At 34.4% G+C, this 14,669-nt stretch overlaps 1 protein-coding gene across 14 annotated transcripts in view; it reads right to left on the reverse strand.

The window, feature by feature from the left end:
* LOC123547145 (5-hydroxytryptamine receptor 4-like) overlaps positions 1–14,669 on the reverse strand; it is a 325,172-nt gene that overhangs the window by 44,646 nt on the left and 265,857 nt on the right. For 13 of the 14 annotated variants that reach the window (XM_045334007.2, XM_045334006.2, XM_045334003.2 and 10 more), the window contains one exon: positions 7,159–7,247. The gene's annotated coding sequence lies outside the window, so the exon portion shown is untranslated. Of the gene's footprint in view, positions 1–5,605; positions 5,823–7,158; positions 7,248–14,669 lie in introns of all 14 variants that reach the window. The other variant, XM_053551445.1, reaches the window with a different exon arrangement.

Consider the following 14,669-nt stretch of genomic DNA (forward strand, 5'->3'; position numbering starts at 1 on the left):
GGCATTTCCCAACGATGAGTGGATTACCTCAATTTATACCCTGATGTGACACTGGGAGTGTTTTTTTTTCGTATGCTTGTAATCATTCTTCGTCGTTACAGTACTGCCAGAAACATTTGCAGTTTTCTATTGCTGACCTTCGGTATGAAAAATATTTAGGCATACATTATTCATTTGACATTGTGTTACTGTATAAATATGTTGCTGAAAACATATGAGCAGAAATATGTTCTCTTCACTTCCGAATACAATTTTTTTATTTATTTGGAATACTCCTTCATAAACATTATAGAAATAATATGTGTTACATGTTAAAAGCGATCATTTGAAATTTCATTCTTAATGTAACGTATAGTTTTAAACAACAATTATCTGTCAGAAATCCCAAAAGTCTAATGAAGTATTTTATGTGTAAATTACCCAAATAATTTACGATCATTTTTGTAAAATAAAACAGCTACCGTCTGCAATTTCAATCCTCCTATATATAACCACGAATAATTTATGTAATAATAATTTCTCTATTAACCCATTTGATTATCTACATTGTGCTGAGACATTTTGTCCAATTATTTTAATTATTAAGATTTTTTTATATTTTATTACTTAGGTAATATAAATTAATACCCATTCTTCTTACCCCCGCGTTGCATAATTAGTGATACATTATGTAAACAAATTTTGATTGGGTATTGGGTAATAAGATATAGCATGAAAGAAAGCAATAATTATGAGATAACGTTTCCCACGTAAATGAAATTTAAACTGCATATTCATAAAAAAACGTAATTTGTTTGCATAGATGTCAATGTCATTACATCAGGCATGCTACACAAAACATTTGAGAATCAATTTGAGCTTATCTTTACAAAATAATTCCATGTAAAAAAATCACTGCATCACAAAAACAACAACAACAACAACAACAAAAGGATGGCGAGCGTATATTCAATTCTACGAAGGACGTAAAACTTATACAATTGTCTAACACTATTGCGGCGGGGCTATACAAGTAAAGCTTATTAATCAGGTTTTATTCTAATATGAATTACGTCTAATAACGCTGCTTATATTTTCTTTCCAGCATGTTTGTCTTTTCAATCTGTTGATCCCGTAAATTTAATGAAAGACTCTCTTAACCTTTTATTGACAAAGTTAATCTTTTTGACGGCATAAATGACCTCCTTACGAAGTGCATTTAGATAAAAATGAAATGAAATCACCTCTGGTACAAAATCATTAATAATTAGGAATAGCATTGATAAGGAAACTCTTTTGTATTTGGTAGCCGAATTACCAAATGTTTCCTTGGTCAAGCTGGAACTTTTTTCGCTGCTGCCTGTAATTAACAGAACATTGAACTCGCTATTAAAACTATACTCGTACGATATCCTGTATTTATCTTAACATTTTAAGTAGTTCCGTATCAAATCAAACAAGAAATGATAAAATAACAAACAAGAGCTGTCTCCATAGGATGACACATGCCCCCGATGGCACTTTGAATGAATAGTTATGGCCGATGTTAGAGTTTAGGACCTTTGACCTACGGACCTGGGTCTTGCGCGCGACACGTCGTCTTACTGTGCCACACTTTCATGCGTAGTTATTTTAAAATCCATGCATGAATGACAAAGATATGGACCGGACATGCCCATCATTGCACTATCATGAAATATGACCTTAACGTCTAAGTGTGACCTTGACTTTTGAGCTACGGACTTGGGTCTTGCGCGCGACACGTCGTCTTACTGTGGTACACATTCATGCCCAATAATTTTAAAATCCATGCATGAATGACAAAGATATGGACCGGACACGCCCATCAATGCACTATCATGAAATATGACCTTTAACGTCTAAGTGTGACCTTGACCTTGGAGCTACAGACCTGGGTCTTGCGCGCGACACGTCGTCTTACTGTGCCACACATTTATGCGTAGTTACTTGAAAATACATCCATGGATGACAAAGATATGGACCGGACACGCCCATCAATGCACTATCATAAAAAATGACCTTTAACGTCTAAGTGTGACCTTGACCTTTGAGCTACGGACCTGGGTCTTGCGCGCGACACGTCGTCTTACTGTGGTACACATTCATGCCAAGTTATTTGAAAATCCATCCATGGATGACAAAGATATGGACCGGACACGAAAATTGCGGACAGACCGACAGACCGACAGACGGGGGCATAAAAAGGGTCAAGCGAGCTTATACATTAACTGCTGTGGGTGGCGCAATAGATTTTAAACAGCAATGAATGCCGGGTCATAACAGACAAGCTTATTGATAAAGATTGGTTACGTATAAATAACACTATGACGTGAAAAAATACTGATGTTGACCTTTTTTCTCAAGCACTTTTGCCTAAACAATCTGGAGACCAATCAGAAAACTCTCCTAAAAAATTAATTAACCTTATGCTGACAAAGTTAATCTTTCTGAAGATATAAATGACGACGTTAAGAACCTGGATTTAGATGAAAGAGAAAACGAAACGTTCATGTAGTTGGATATTAGAAAACATAAATCATAAATCGTGATATGTTTTTTATTTTAACTTTGTTTTATATAGCAGTCGCGTTAATAGTTTCAAAAGATTCTATATTAGCTCTCAATGAATTTTAAGATGTTAAAATTGTAGGACATCACCAAATGTACCGATTTATGTGTAAGAAGGTCATCGTATTTTGAGATCCAGCGTATATACTTAAACATTTCAGCCAGTCTTTGAAAACTTGTAGGTTCCATTATCATTACAGAACAGAAACGCATTTTCTATTTTTAGTGGTCACTTTTTAATACTTCACACTAAACTACATTTACAGTATTTTCCACCATAAGAGCTGGTCCCATGTTCACAAAACATTTTCCGGTTTCACCTGAGTTTGAGATCAAATTTTACTAGCAGTTCAAGATTATATTCCAACAGAGGCTGACCATCAATAGATCTACTGAATAGTCACTTAAAAATAGTAATAAACTTGACATTTAATTTTGCACATGCAATTTAGATATAAATGATATAGACAGTTTCATTATCAAACTCAGCCGAGACTGAAAAAGTTTTGTGAACACGAGACAAGTTCACAAACAGCCAAGTAATCTCTCACTAATTAGTCTGTGACATGATCTAATACTCGGCCAGAATTTACGTGATGCATTCTCATTGTCTTGTAAAAAATGGCGTGATTGATTTCTAGAAGGAACTGATGCAAGTTTTTAAGTCGCAAGTGTGATTTCGTTCTTTTCTCCCACGGGACTGGAGGAAAATTATCTCTTGCATAAAAATGTAATCCAAAGAGTTGGTGTGAAAGTCATAGGAGTTTGGGTTACTTTGGGTTAATCATTCCTATCAATGTTACATGGAAAGATTTTTCATACAAACACAGTCTGACATATGTTGCATGTTATACCGCAAATGGACAAAAAATGAAAACCGCTATTCAAAACACTTACGAATACCAAATTGAATATAAAAAAAGCCGGAAACGCCTTTACATACATACATTGGTTATGTTCAGTGGCAGACCTTCAGGTAAGCTTTTATTCAATACTATTGTGTTTTTTCGGTAATCGGATATGAAACGCCTCTAAGCAAATGATCACAAAACATATTTTACATAGAAGGACAAACTCTTTATTTTCACTAAACTAAAATTGAGAATACAAATATAATCAACCGGTACAGACTAGCATAAAGTGTTACGTATTTTGACTGACTGTAGAAACAAAATAAGGCAGAGGTTGCAACTTGCAGGCAAATTTTATAAAAAGTATAAAAGATACGTAAAAGCTTTACTTTCAAAAATGTTTATCTAGAGAGTCCGTTGGCCAAGTAAATCAAACAATCGTGTGATAATTTATTTATCTTTTATTAACAAATTTAATCTTTTAAACCATATATACAGTTAAATGCTACTTATGAAAATATATAATTATTGATAAAATTTAAAGCGAATGCAGAATATCAGGTAGTTTGATATTGTATATCAGCCTTATTGACGGTGTTAATAACTGGCACGATTTAGATAAGATTTTCAAAAGAAGGATGAAAAATATATCAACATATTTTCAATTAAGTTTCAAAATATGTTCTATGAATTACTGACTAATCTGATGTTAAAATGGTGTAAAAAAATATGCCACTTATTACAAAATAATTAATGTTATAGTGTAAACATTATATATCCTCCAGGTATATATATATGGTTTTGTATAAGCCGAACAATTGTTCATGCTTACTAAAAAGCTTACTAGTATTTGAAAAAAGATATCTAATGTAATGCACTAAATCACAACCATAGGGAGATAAGTATGTTTATATAAAATTGTATTTTTGTCACAAAATAATAATTAATAATTTATAGGCAGACATAAGTTATAAAAGTGCAAAAGTACTTGTCTTCTGTCCTTCAGTTTCAAGATTAGAATGTTTGGCTTTTAATTCAGTCTGAACTAGCAAAGAAGTATATACAGTCATGTATTCAGATGGACATTAGCGATTGTAATAACAGCAGTCAAAATACCCCAGTTTGTTTGACGTCAAGGAAATATTAAAATCGAAGTATTGTCTTATGACATATAAATATACTGAAAAGCACGTGTAAAGTTACTGGGATAGAAATAACTCTAGCTAAACAGGAATGTAATCCTACCAATGTTTTCTTCAGGATTACAATAGATTGATTGATGTATATCTCTCCACGAGGTTTTCTAAAACTGCAGATGATATACTGATTTTTCATTGATTTTAGACAGAATTACTCACAGTGGCAGTCCAAAAGCAAGAATAATTGAACTGTTTTTTTGTCGAGCCCGCTCTTGGCGGGTAGGTGTATGTGCGTGCGTGCGTTCGTCCGTCCGTGCGTCCGTCCGTCCGATTTTGTCCGGATCATAACTTTGACAAGCCTGGGAATCCAGTCTGACAATTTCTAATCTTTTATTTACCTGCAAATTGACAGCCTGGGGAAACCTGTTTTCCGATTGCAGCGCCACCTATATTACACCCGAAATATGCGGGTGTTTAATAAAGAACGGTAACTTCTGAAAGCAATAATCCATGGCTAAAAATAGAAACGGAATTCTAACGGAAAAGACAGATCGGAATCGTGTACTTTCGAATGTTTCCGAACATTTCCGGGCCATAAACAAATTCCAGTTTGTACCTCCCATAGCTTTTCCAGTAAGTTGTAACAACTTTAAAATATGTAAGTTTAAACTTAAATTTGCGTCATAGTTGTCAAGATGTTATATTAATGCAGACCTAGTAATCTACGAAAATTGCCGGATTTTCGGCATCATTGCCTCGTTTTCGTTTCAGACAAGCGCAAATATGATCACATGTTAATTAGGCTAATTATAGAAAATCGATAATCAGTAGTGACATGGAAAATCCTTCAGATTTCCCCAGGCGTTGATAATATCAGAAACTCGATGAATGGCAATTAACACTAATTAGCGCACATTAGTAGCATCTATAATGTATAAATATTAGGTATGATTTCTTCTGACAAAGCACAAATATTATCAACGGCTTCCCAGGCTAAACTTTGACATGCATGGACCAATTTTGTTTATATTTGACATGAATATTTACCTCAGTAAGAAGGAGTGTCATGCGCAAACCCCAGGTCAAGGTCACAGTTGGAGGTCAAAGGTCAAATTGAAGTTTGTCCGGAGCATTTCTTCTTCATGCATGGTGGAATTTTGATGTAACTCGGCATGAATGTTCACCAGTATGAGACGGAGAGTCATGCGCAAGAACCAGGTCCCTAGGTGTAAGGTCAAGGTCACACCTGACAGCGAAGAGGTTTCTATATATACCAGAGAACACTAAACAATCACAAGTTCATTTTGATATAATTGTAGAATATTGTTACAATATAAGAAACAAGGAATAGTGTGCCATGTTGAACAGATTCATCGTATAAAATGTATTTCTTTTCTTGATATTATAGTTTGTAAGGTAAAATACATTTCTTATGAAGATATATAACTATTAACAATCAATCAGATACAGCAACAACTTCTATACTTGAAATATACCTCGAATAAAGTAAACAAATATACATATTGTATAAAAACACCCTGTGTCTCTGTTTTGTAGCTTAGATAATAAAGATACTTTACGTTATATACACTGTTTTATCTCGTGTTACATTTGTTTTCTTATGTATGGAAACTTCTGTAAGTATATAAAATATTAATACGTTTTGTATAGTATGTATATTATGACATTTATGAACTCTTCAGGGATAACCGTCGGAAATCACTTCCATTCTAATATATATATGAACCATATATATTTTGTGTTTATTGCATCTACACTCAAGGGGGCAAGTTATATCTCGAATGGAGATTACCTAATGATTTTGAGATAACCTGCAACTAAAGTTGTCTTAACATATTTCAGCAGCTATCTGAACACCGACAGAGTCTCCGAGGGAGTTAATGTAGACATATGATCCTCGGTACGCGAACTACTAAGCTTCTTAAATTTATTTTCAGTCGATTACAATCAGTATCAGACCGCTACACTCAAATGTTATCTTCTTTATTCCCCCAAAACACTGCCAATGTATCATTACTATATACACTATCTAACACAGTAATATATACTTTACATTGCTATGACATACAATATCAAGTAACAGATCGAACAATATTCTTTGTAAATACATTTTGTATAAAAAAGTAAAGTTTAACGTTGGTAGTCAACGAAAGTCCCCAACTGGAATTGATGGAACAACTTCTTTCCAGCCGAGCCAACGGCAGGCTCGTATTTACATCCCCAGTTTCCAGTGTAGGCCGACACTGCTGGAAACAGTACCAACTTGCATTTAATTAAATCACCTAGCACTGAACACTAGTCGGGATATCAGCCGCGACCGGGAATCGAACCCGGACCGCTGGTGTTGTAGTCCAACCTACTAACAACTGCGTCATTGACTCCCTTGTATGGTGTTTCTTTTTCATTTTGAAAAGGCGTGATATTCTTTTATATTTTTGGACCTGATGTAATTTAATTTTTAATATCCTGTACACTCATTAAAATGATTGTTATATTGAACTACACCAGATTTGCACTTGGTAGGCATTTTATGTTAAATGTAATCAAAAGAAAAGCAAAGCGTGAGTAAAAATACTTACTATACTACGGTATTTCTCATTAACTTGTCTGACTTCAAAGTACGTTCCAATTTATTGTTTATTGTATCCAATTTTTTTGCAACAGGCATCTGGAAAGAAAAGATATTTACATATAGAATGCGCTATCAAAATGTCTTATGAATATAGCACAACTCTAAATAGATTTTCCGACAAATAGTATTGGAAAATGCTGTGACCGGGTATTACATCCCGCAGACAATAAATTGACCACAGCTATGAATACAGTATTCATTATTTGAATTTCAGAAATTCCTCAGCTATAAAGGCGACGGTAAACGATTTTTTAAAACTGACTATATGCATATACTATGTTTTTGTAAATATTATTACAATGCAGTTACCGAGAATAATACCTGCCCTAATATAGGCTAGATACTGTAACAATTTTACCATGATTTATATTGTCTATGGTTTAACATAATTAGTTTTGTTTTTTTAGTTTCCCATAAAACATGTTACACTTCACTAGAAAACTGTATGCAACTTTTTCGAGTTCTGTAACGAAAAAGTATTTAACTTCAAAAGATAATCGGTAAGAGCAGATTTCTCCGACTCGGAAGCACAGAGCACCACAAACACAGCCTCAGAGCCGCGCATCAAGCAATAGAATGCACAAACTCAACTTTCTCAGAAATATTTCATTAAGCCATTGTCAATTATCTGACGGTCGAAGCCTTGCATTAACGAGAGTCTACAGGACCCAGACATCAACAGCCAAAGCAATGAGAATAAATGTCTCGCTCATTAATTTATACCCTTGGATAGTTTTCAAATTAGGCTCTGGAATGTTGTCGTACTCGGTCATTATTGACAAGATACAATTCTCGTTGTCGTATATTGTTTGCATAATTGATTCTTGGACTAAATCTGGCAACGTTTAAGGTCGCAAGTCACTGTTTTATTTCATTAATTTACTCCCGCTGGATGGGAGGGAATGTTTTTTTTTTAAATAAAAAATGTAAGATCACAGACTGGTGAAAGGTCTTCGTAAAGTTAGGAGGCAATGCCGCGGAGGACACAGTGTTCTACTGCCAACACAATGTACATGCAAAATGAGAAAAGGTTTTATTACTTTTATATATGCATATTTACATATGGATTTTCAATTTTAATAGTCGCATAAATATTTATCAATTACTTATATAAATGTCATATCTCGTAAAAGCTACAAGAGGTAAAGTCAGCTCATTATTTAAATATTTAAATGATGATAGCAGAATCTCTTCAAAATCGCGTATCAAAACATATATTAATTATACAGGTACATATAAACAAGCATAATGCTAGGTACATACACAATACGTACATCACGTGCTCACTCATCATTAAGGCCACTAATGCTTTTGAGCTTTTGAGCTTGACGTGACAAACAAGTATCAGGCTATGACGTTACCAATTATCTTTTATAAAAATACTCAGGGGGACCAATAATGTGAATACCGTTCAAAAATAGAAAATCCCCACTAAAAGGATATTTTTTACGGATAAGTAAGATTGATTAATGTAAAGCTTGACTTGCGCTTAAGGATATTGTCTTGAGCATAGTTTTGTACGGGTTTCGAGGCCAATAAAGACCGTAATGATACATTTGTAACAGTTCTAAGTAGATTACAAAAACTTGTCACTGGTGGAAGATGCGTAACTGTTTAGGCAAAACAGTCCCTAGAGAGCCGATGGTTTCCATCAGAAGTGATATATTCTTTTATTTGCATATACCACTGCCTTACCCTTGCATGATCGTAAGAGGCGGCTAGGTAATAGAAAGAGCATTGAAACTAGAGGTAAACGATTTGTACGAGGGGCGTAGCCCCGAGTATAAATCGTTTACCCAAGTTTTAATGTTCTTTCTGTTTGTATCATAGCATCCATATAATGGAAGTTTTAGGCGGTCCACATTGCCATATACAGTAGTTCAGTGAGTACTTAAAATCCTTGCTTTACAAATGTGTAAAGCCCAGGTAAAATAAACCAATGCTAGAGCAGAAAATCAATAAAATACACCTTGCTGTCTACTGTTCCAGACACTCTGGCATACTTTCCTATCTAACAGTGCGGTAACTAGCGTGCGGGTATTAAATACCTGCACACTTTTAGTTACCGCACCCTGTACTCAAGAGTATACGAATTATCTGCACCAAATTTGTTAAGAAAAAACACCGAGCTATGATACAATAGGGTCTTAACACTTGGTTTTGCTGTAACTCTGTGATTCCAGAAGGTAAACAAATTTTTATTCCATACCTCGTGTTTTTATTTCGATGTAAATGAGATGTGGAACTAAAATCTATAGTCCTGTTTGGCGCCATATAACCTGTACTGTGTTGGTGTGCCGTAAAGCCCAAATCAAATTATTTACGTATCTTACTCTCAAATTTTAGAAGAAATGAGATAACACTAATGATTTTCCTTTTAGGCGCAGCGTATTTGTTCATAAATCACAGCACAAGAGTTATCTAACACCCAGGTGCATTTTGTATACGTAAGACGAGTTTTTCCAACACTGGCAAAAACACGAGACAATCATGTCCGGTATGAAAGAATATATAAGATTGTTATAACGGGATTTTAGAAAACATCCAAGTGTTTCGTTTTTGATGATCACAAAATATCCAAATAGTACGGAATCCTGCTTCCGCCATCGACTTTTCGACCAGACAGATACGCGAAATCTTTAAATTAAGCATCTAATTTCAACTTTTCGTGCTATAAATTTACCGCGGAAAGTCGAAATCTTGAAGTTTTTGACCCGACAATTGTCGTACAAACGTCAACTTTTCGACCTAGAATCAAACGCGAAAAGTAAAAATTAAGAGAGCTAATTTCAACTTCTCGTGCTTAGACATTTCCTCGAAAAGTTGAAAAGTCGAAGTTTGTAACGCGACAATTGTCGTGCAAATGTCAACTTATCGACTGAATTTGTAGGGCGAAAAGTATAAATTTAAGTATTAACTTTTACTTTTCGTGCCAGTTCTTTGGCCGATAATTTCGCGATATTATCGCTTAAATTTCGACTTTTCGTTCTAGGGTTAGTGTTACTTAGTTTAGGGTTTAGGGTTAGGGTTAGTTACTTAGTCCTGGAACGAAAAGTCGAAATTTAAGCGATAATATCGCGAAAATATTGGCCAAAGTCTTGGTCGAAAAGTTGAAGACAGGCCACTTAATTTCAACATTTCGAGCTAGATTATGGGTCGACAAGTTGATGTTTGCATGACAATTCTCGGGTCAAAAACTTCAAGATTTCGCGAGAAGTTGAAGTTAAGGCTTTTAAATTTCTACTTTTTGCGCTTGATTCTAGATCGAGAAGTTGACGTTTGCACGACAATTGTCGTGTTAAAAACTTCAAGTTTTCGACTTTTCGCGGTAAATTTTTAGCGCGAAAAGTTGAAATTAGATGCTTAATTTCAAGTTTTCGCGTATCGGTCTGGTCGAAAAGTCGATGGCGGAAACAGGATTCCGTAAAATAGTGAATTCATTATTGTTCGTGGTGGACAAATTTTCATGCATTTCGTAGTCATGCCGATCCACCAAAATACCACGCTACAAACAATAATTGCTCCGATTGCATATTTTCCCACAACAAAGACACTTAGCCTCCAACCAAGGAATTGTATTACTGCTAACAGCCAGTATACACTCTAAATTGCATGTATTAATATGTCATCGCCGTACAAGCAATGAGTGCATATCGAAAACACATCCCGTAAACCATCAAAGAGGAAAACCTTGAAATAAACAAGTAATTCCTTTCATGGTGAAATAAGTTATGTACTGTATAAAACAGATCTAACCTATTAAACAGTACGAACAAGTAAAGCATTTAGCCATCCCCTTAAAATAGTTTACAATGAATGTAAATAATAATTATCAACAAAACTTTCTTGGGTTATTCGGCTGATAATTGTTGCTCCCTCAGCTTCGAACATTAGAGCTGCAACTACGAAATCAACGTTTGGGAAGGTTGCGCTTATACCGCTTTATAATACTGAGAGTTTCTTCAGGACTACGAAAATAATGCCATTGTGGCAATAACTGTAAGTTATACGGCGATAATAGAGTTATTTCCATTCCAATGTATGAAACACCTTTGTTTTCGTTGCGTCTGTACCCAGGGGAACTTTAATATCCGAGAAATGGCATGTATCCTTGTGTTTCCCCAATTCGTGCCCTCTCCTCAATTCGTACGTCACTATTTTTCCGATTTAAACACGTGCTGACTGTATGACATAGAATTTATACCATGTTTTTGCTCATGCATTGCTGACTTTAAATACCAAGAAAAATGTGGAAAAGCATTTAATATGTTTAAAAGAATGATTACCTTAAAAAACTTTTCCTAAATATCTCCAAAATTTCCATTTAAAACCTTAAATTTGCATAAATCCAGCTTATTTTTCAACCATCTAGCAGAGCCATCAGTATCATGGAGGCGCTCTTGAAAATTTTGTACACAGAACTGAATTACAGTTACGTTCATTAACTAATTCCATCACTGGGCAACATGTCTATTTTTAAAATTCCAGGCTCAATTAACGTCCATTTAACATCATTTATGACTGCATTGTGATTGGTTGGTTTGAAAAAAAATAATTGATAGTTACTTTCCCAAATTGCAATAAAATGTGAAACAGATAACTTAAAAAATATGAACTCTAAATTTTAACACTGCAAATGTTATAAAAATTAGAATTGAACATACTATTACCATTAACAATTGGGTTACGTTTCTGATTTTTTTTGTTATTTTTATGCTCTAAATTATACACTAGTCCTTCATGAAGTCACTAAAACTGTTGAGTAACTGGCCATAATAGGAGATGAAATCACATAACTTGATAGAAAAGGATTACAATTAATGGAATGAACTGTAAATTAGTATTCACCATAACAACCTTGACCCAAATGAGCAGCCAATCAAAGGTCACGAATTGAGGAGACAGCTTCTAGGAGAAGCAGATCACTGCATGTATACAAATCAGGTATGTGATTTTTTGTAAATGCTGCAGTTTACAGGGTTTTTAGGGTTTGCTGACTTCAGTTAATAGTTTATCTGTTGTTGGTGTAATTAAAGTAACAAGTAATTGTCAGCTGTACTGCGCATGCGCAAAAATGGAAGCTAAAGGTCACGAAATGGGGACACAACAGGATACTCAACTTTTCAACAGGACATGACGCTGCGCTATTAAGTACAGATAAGTATTTAATCCGTTAAGCATTTCTTTACCGCATATGATGTGCTTATTTGTTCATCCTCAATTTCAATAAAGAAATATTGGAAGCAGTTTTTACACATAAAATTTTTCTTAACCACTTCAGTTAAAATAATCAACATAAATTTAAAACTGATTTAAAGAATCTAATGTAGCTAAACAGAACGCGAATTATGGCCTCATGCATTTGTCAGAAAATATTACGTACTTGATTCATAAATCATGAACATTAAATCATAACATCAGAAGTAGGCAAGAGACACGAGCAGGGTTGCATAGATACGAAGAACACTCAGAAAATAGAAAAAAACTAATCCAGACGTGCTTTTCTTCAGGAAGAGTAAGATTGATTGATTGGAATCTCGACATCCGCTTTTCTAAAACTGTCGGCGACATGCTGATTTTTCCATTGAATTCAGACGGAATTGCTCACTGCGCTAGCCAAAACCAAAAGTAATTAACTTTTTTGCCCGAGACACTCTTTGGTATTGCAGCGAACGGTATAGTGAAGAAGCGATTTCTTTCTGGAGACACAATAATCTACACAATTGTGCATTAAACTTTAGCGAATACTAGTAAGCGCATAAGTCATTAGCTAGACGACCAGCGGATATCACTTGATTTTGAGGGATAATGAACATTTAAAGTAATATCTATCACATATTGGGGTTTCTGCATAAAAGTTTCTTATTTACAGTAATACACGCTTAACTTGAAGAACTAGACAAAATTATCTCCGCTGTTTAAATATTGCAATTTTCTATAAATAAAAGCGACTAACATCTCTCAAATGTAAGAGCCTTAAAGAGATGGGCATCATGACTTTAAGTTATCTTCAAAGAAAACGAAATTGTTTTCATAACTTTATATGGAATACTTTATTTCCTATTTCCTGTGTGCTCAAGGAGGATTTGGTAAGTAAGTAAGTTTAGTAAGTTTTTATTTGGCACAAGTGTACATGACATGGCAATATAGCGAAAAAACAAATGACAAATCAATGCATAATAAAATAGTGACAAAACAACAAATCATTAGACAGTTATATCATATTACTCAGAAAAGCCATGTACTGCTCACCGATACCAGGGATAACACAAAAATGATGAAATGATTCTTCTTATTTCCATTGTGGTAAAATGCTCAATACATCTCTATTGAAAATGCCTTGTTATTTCCACATATCCAATACTTATAGCTATCATAATGTTTATTAGCATATTGCAGATATTAGAACACCAACCGATTCTCCGAGGAGTTAGCTTAGACACATCCTTCAGCACTGTCAACATTGATTAAGCTTATGTTGTAATACTTATGCCAGTCAATCCAAACCAATATCATAGAAGTACAGAAGCAGTGTAATTATGTGCATCCCCCAAAAGGTTTGATGTTTTGTCGTTTTTTGCCTATCTGTCATCATAAACCAAAATCTGTGATATAATACGTAGTGCTATTTGTTCTGAGAAATAACATTTTATTACGCTATTTCTGTACGAAATGCACTATCCAATTATATAAAGGATATCTGTTTGTTTCAGTTTAAGATAGTTGTATGAAAAACAGAAAAAAAGTGGAGTGCAAAGTATCAATTTTCACAGTTACCGTAGCTAGAAACAGTTTACTTGTTTTTTTATCGTAAATAATGCATTTGTCAGGAAATGCTAATGCGTTTGTATGCTAAGAGTATAATGCGTTTTATGTCTGTATTTAATATTAAACGTAAAACACCCTTTCGTGTGTACAAATGTTTAAGGCGACAGTTCCGGTTGGGATTGACATACCCGCAGTAATAATACACTCTAAACTGCAATTATGATGGGTATTATATCAGAATTCCGGTAGACTGTAATCGTGGCAAAAAAAATAAATCTATAAAAACAAAGTCAACAGAAACAAATGTGTATTATCTATTGTGCATATTCCTAATACAATTACTTAAATAGAATTTTTCCAAACATTGTTACAGAAAATGTACCGTACAATCTACGTAATAGTGAAGATTATATTACCATTGCTAGGAGAACCCAGATGTACTCAAATTCATTTATCCCATCTTCAATTTCCTTATGGAACAATCTTGAACTTGGAATTCGGAATTCACCATCACTAAGTATTTTCAAAAGTAGATTAAAGAGAAAGTTTCAACCACCGCCGGTTCCTTCTTATTATCTTGTGGATGAAAGACGTTATTCAGTATATCATGCAAGAATAAGAAACAATTGCAGTAACTTAAACAATGACCTTTTCTTAATTCACCTTCGTGAAAATTCAGCATGTCACTGT

This window comes from Mercenaria mercenaria, chromosome 9, assembly GCF_021730395.1.
Source record: "Mercenaria mercenaria strain notata chromosome 9, MADL_Memer_1, whole genome shotgun sequence".
NCBI classification, from domain to species: domain Eukaryota; kingdom Metazoa; phylum Mollusca; class Bivalvia; order Venerida; family Veneridae; genus Mercenaria; species Mercenaria mercenaria.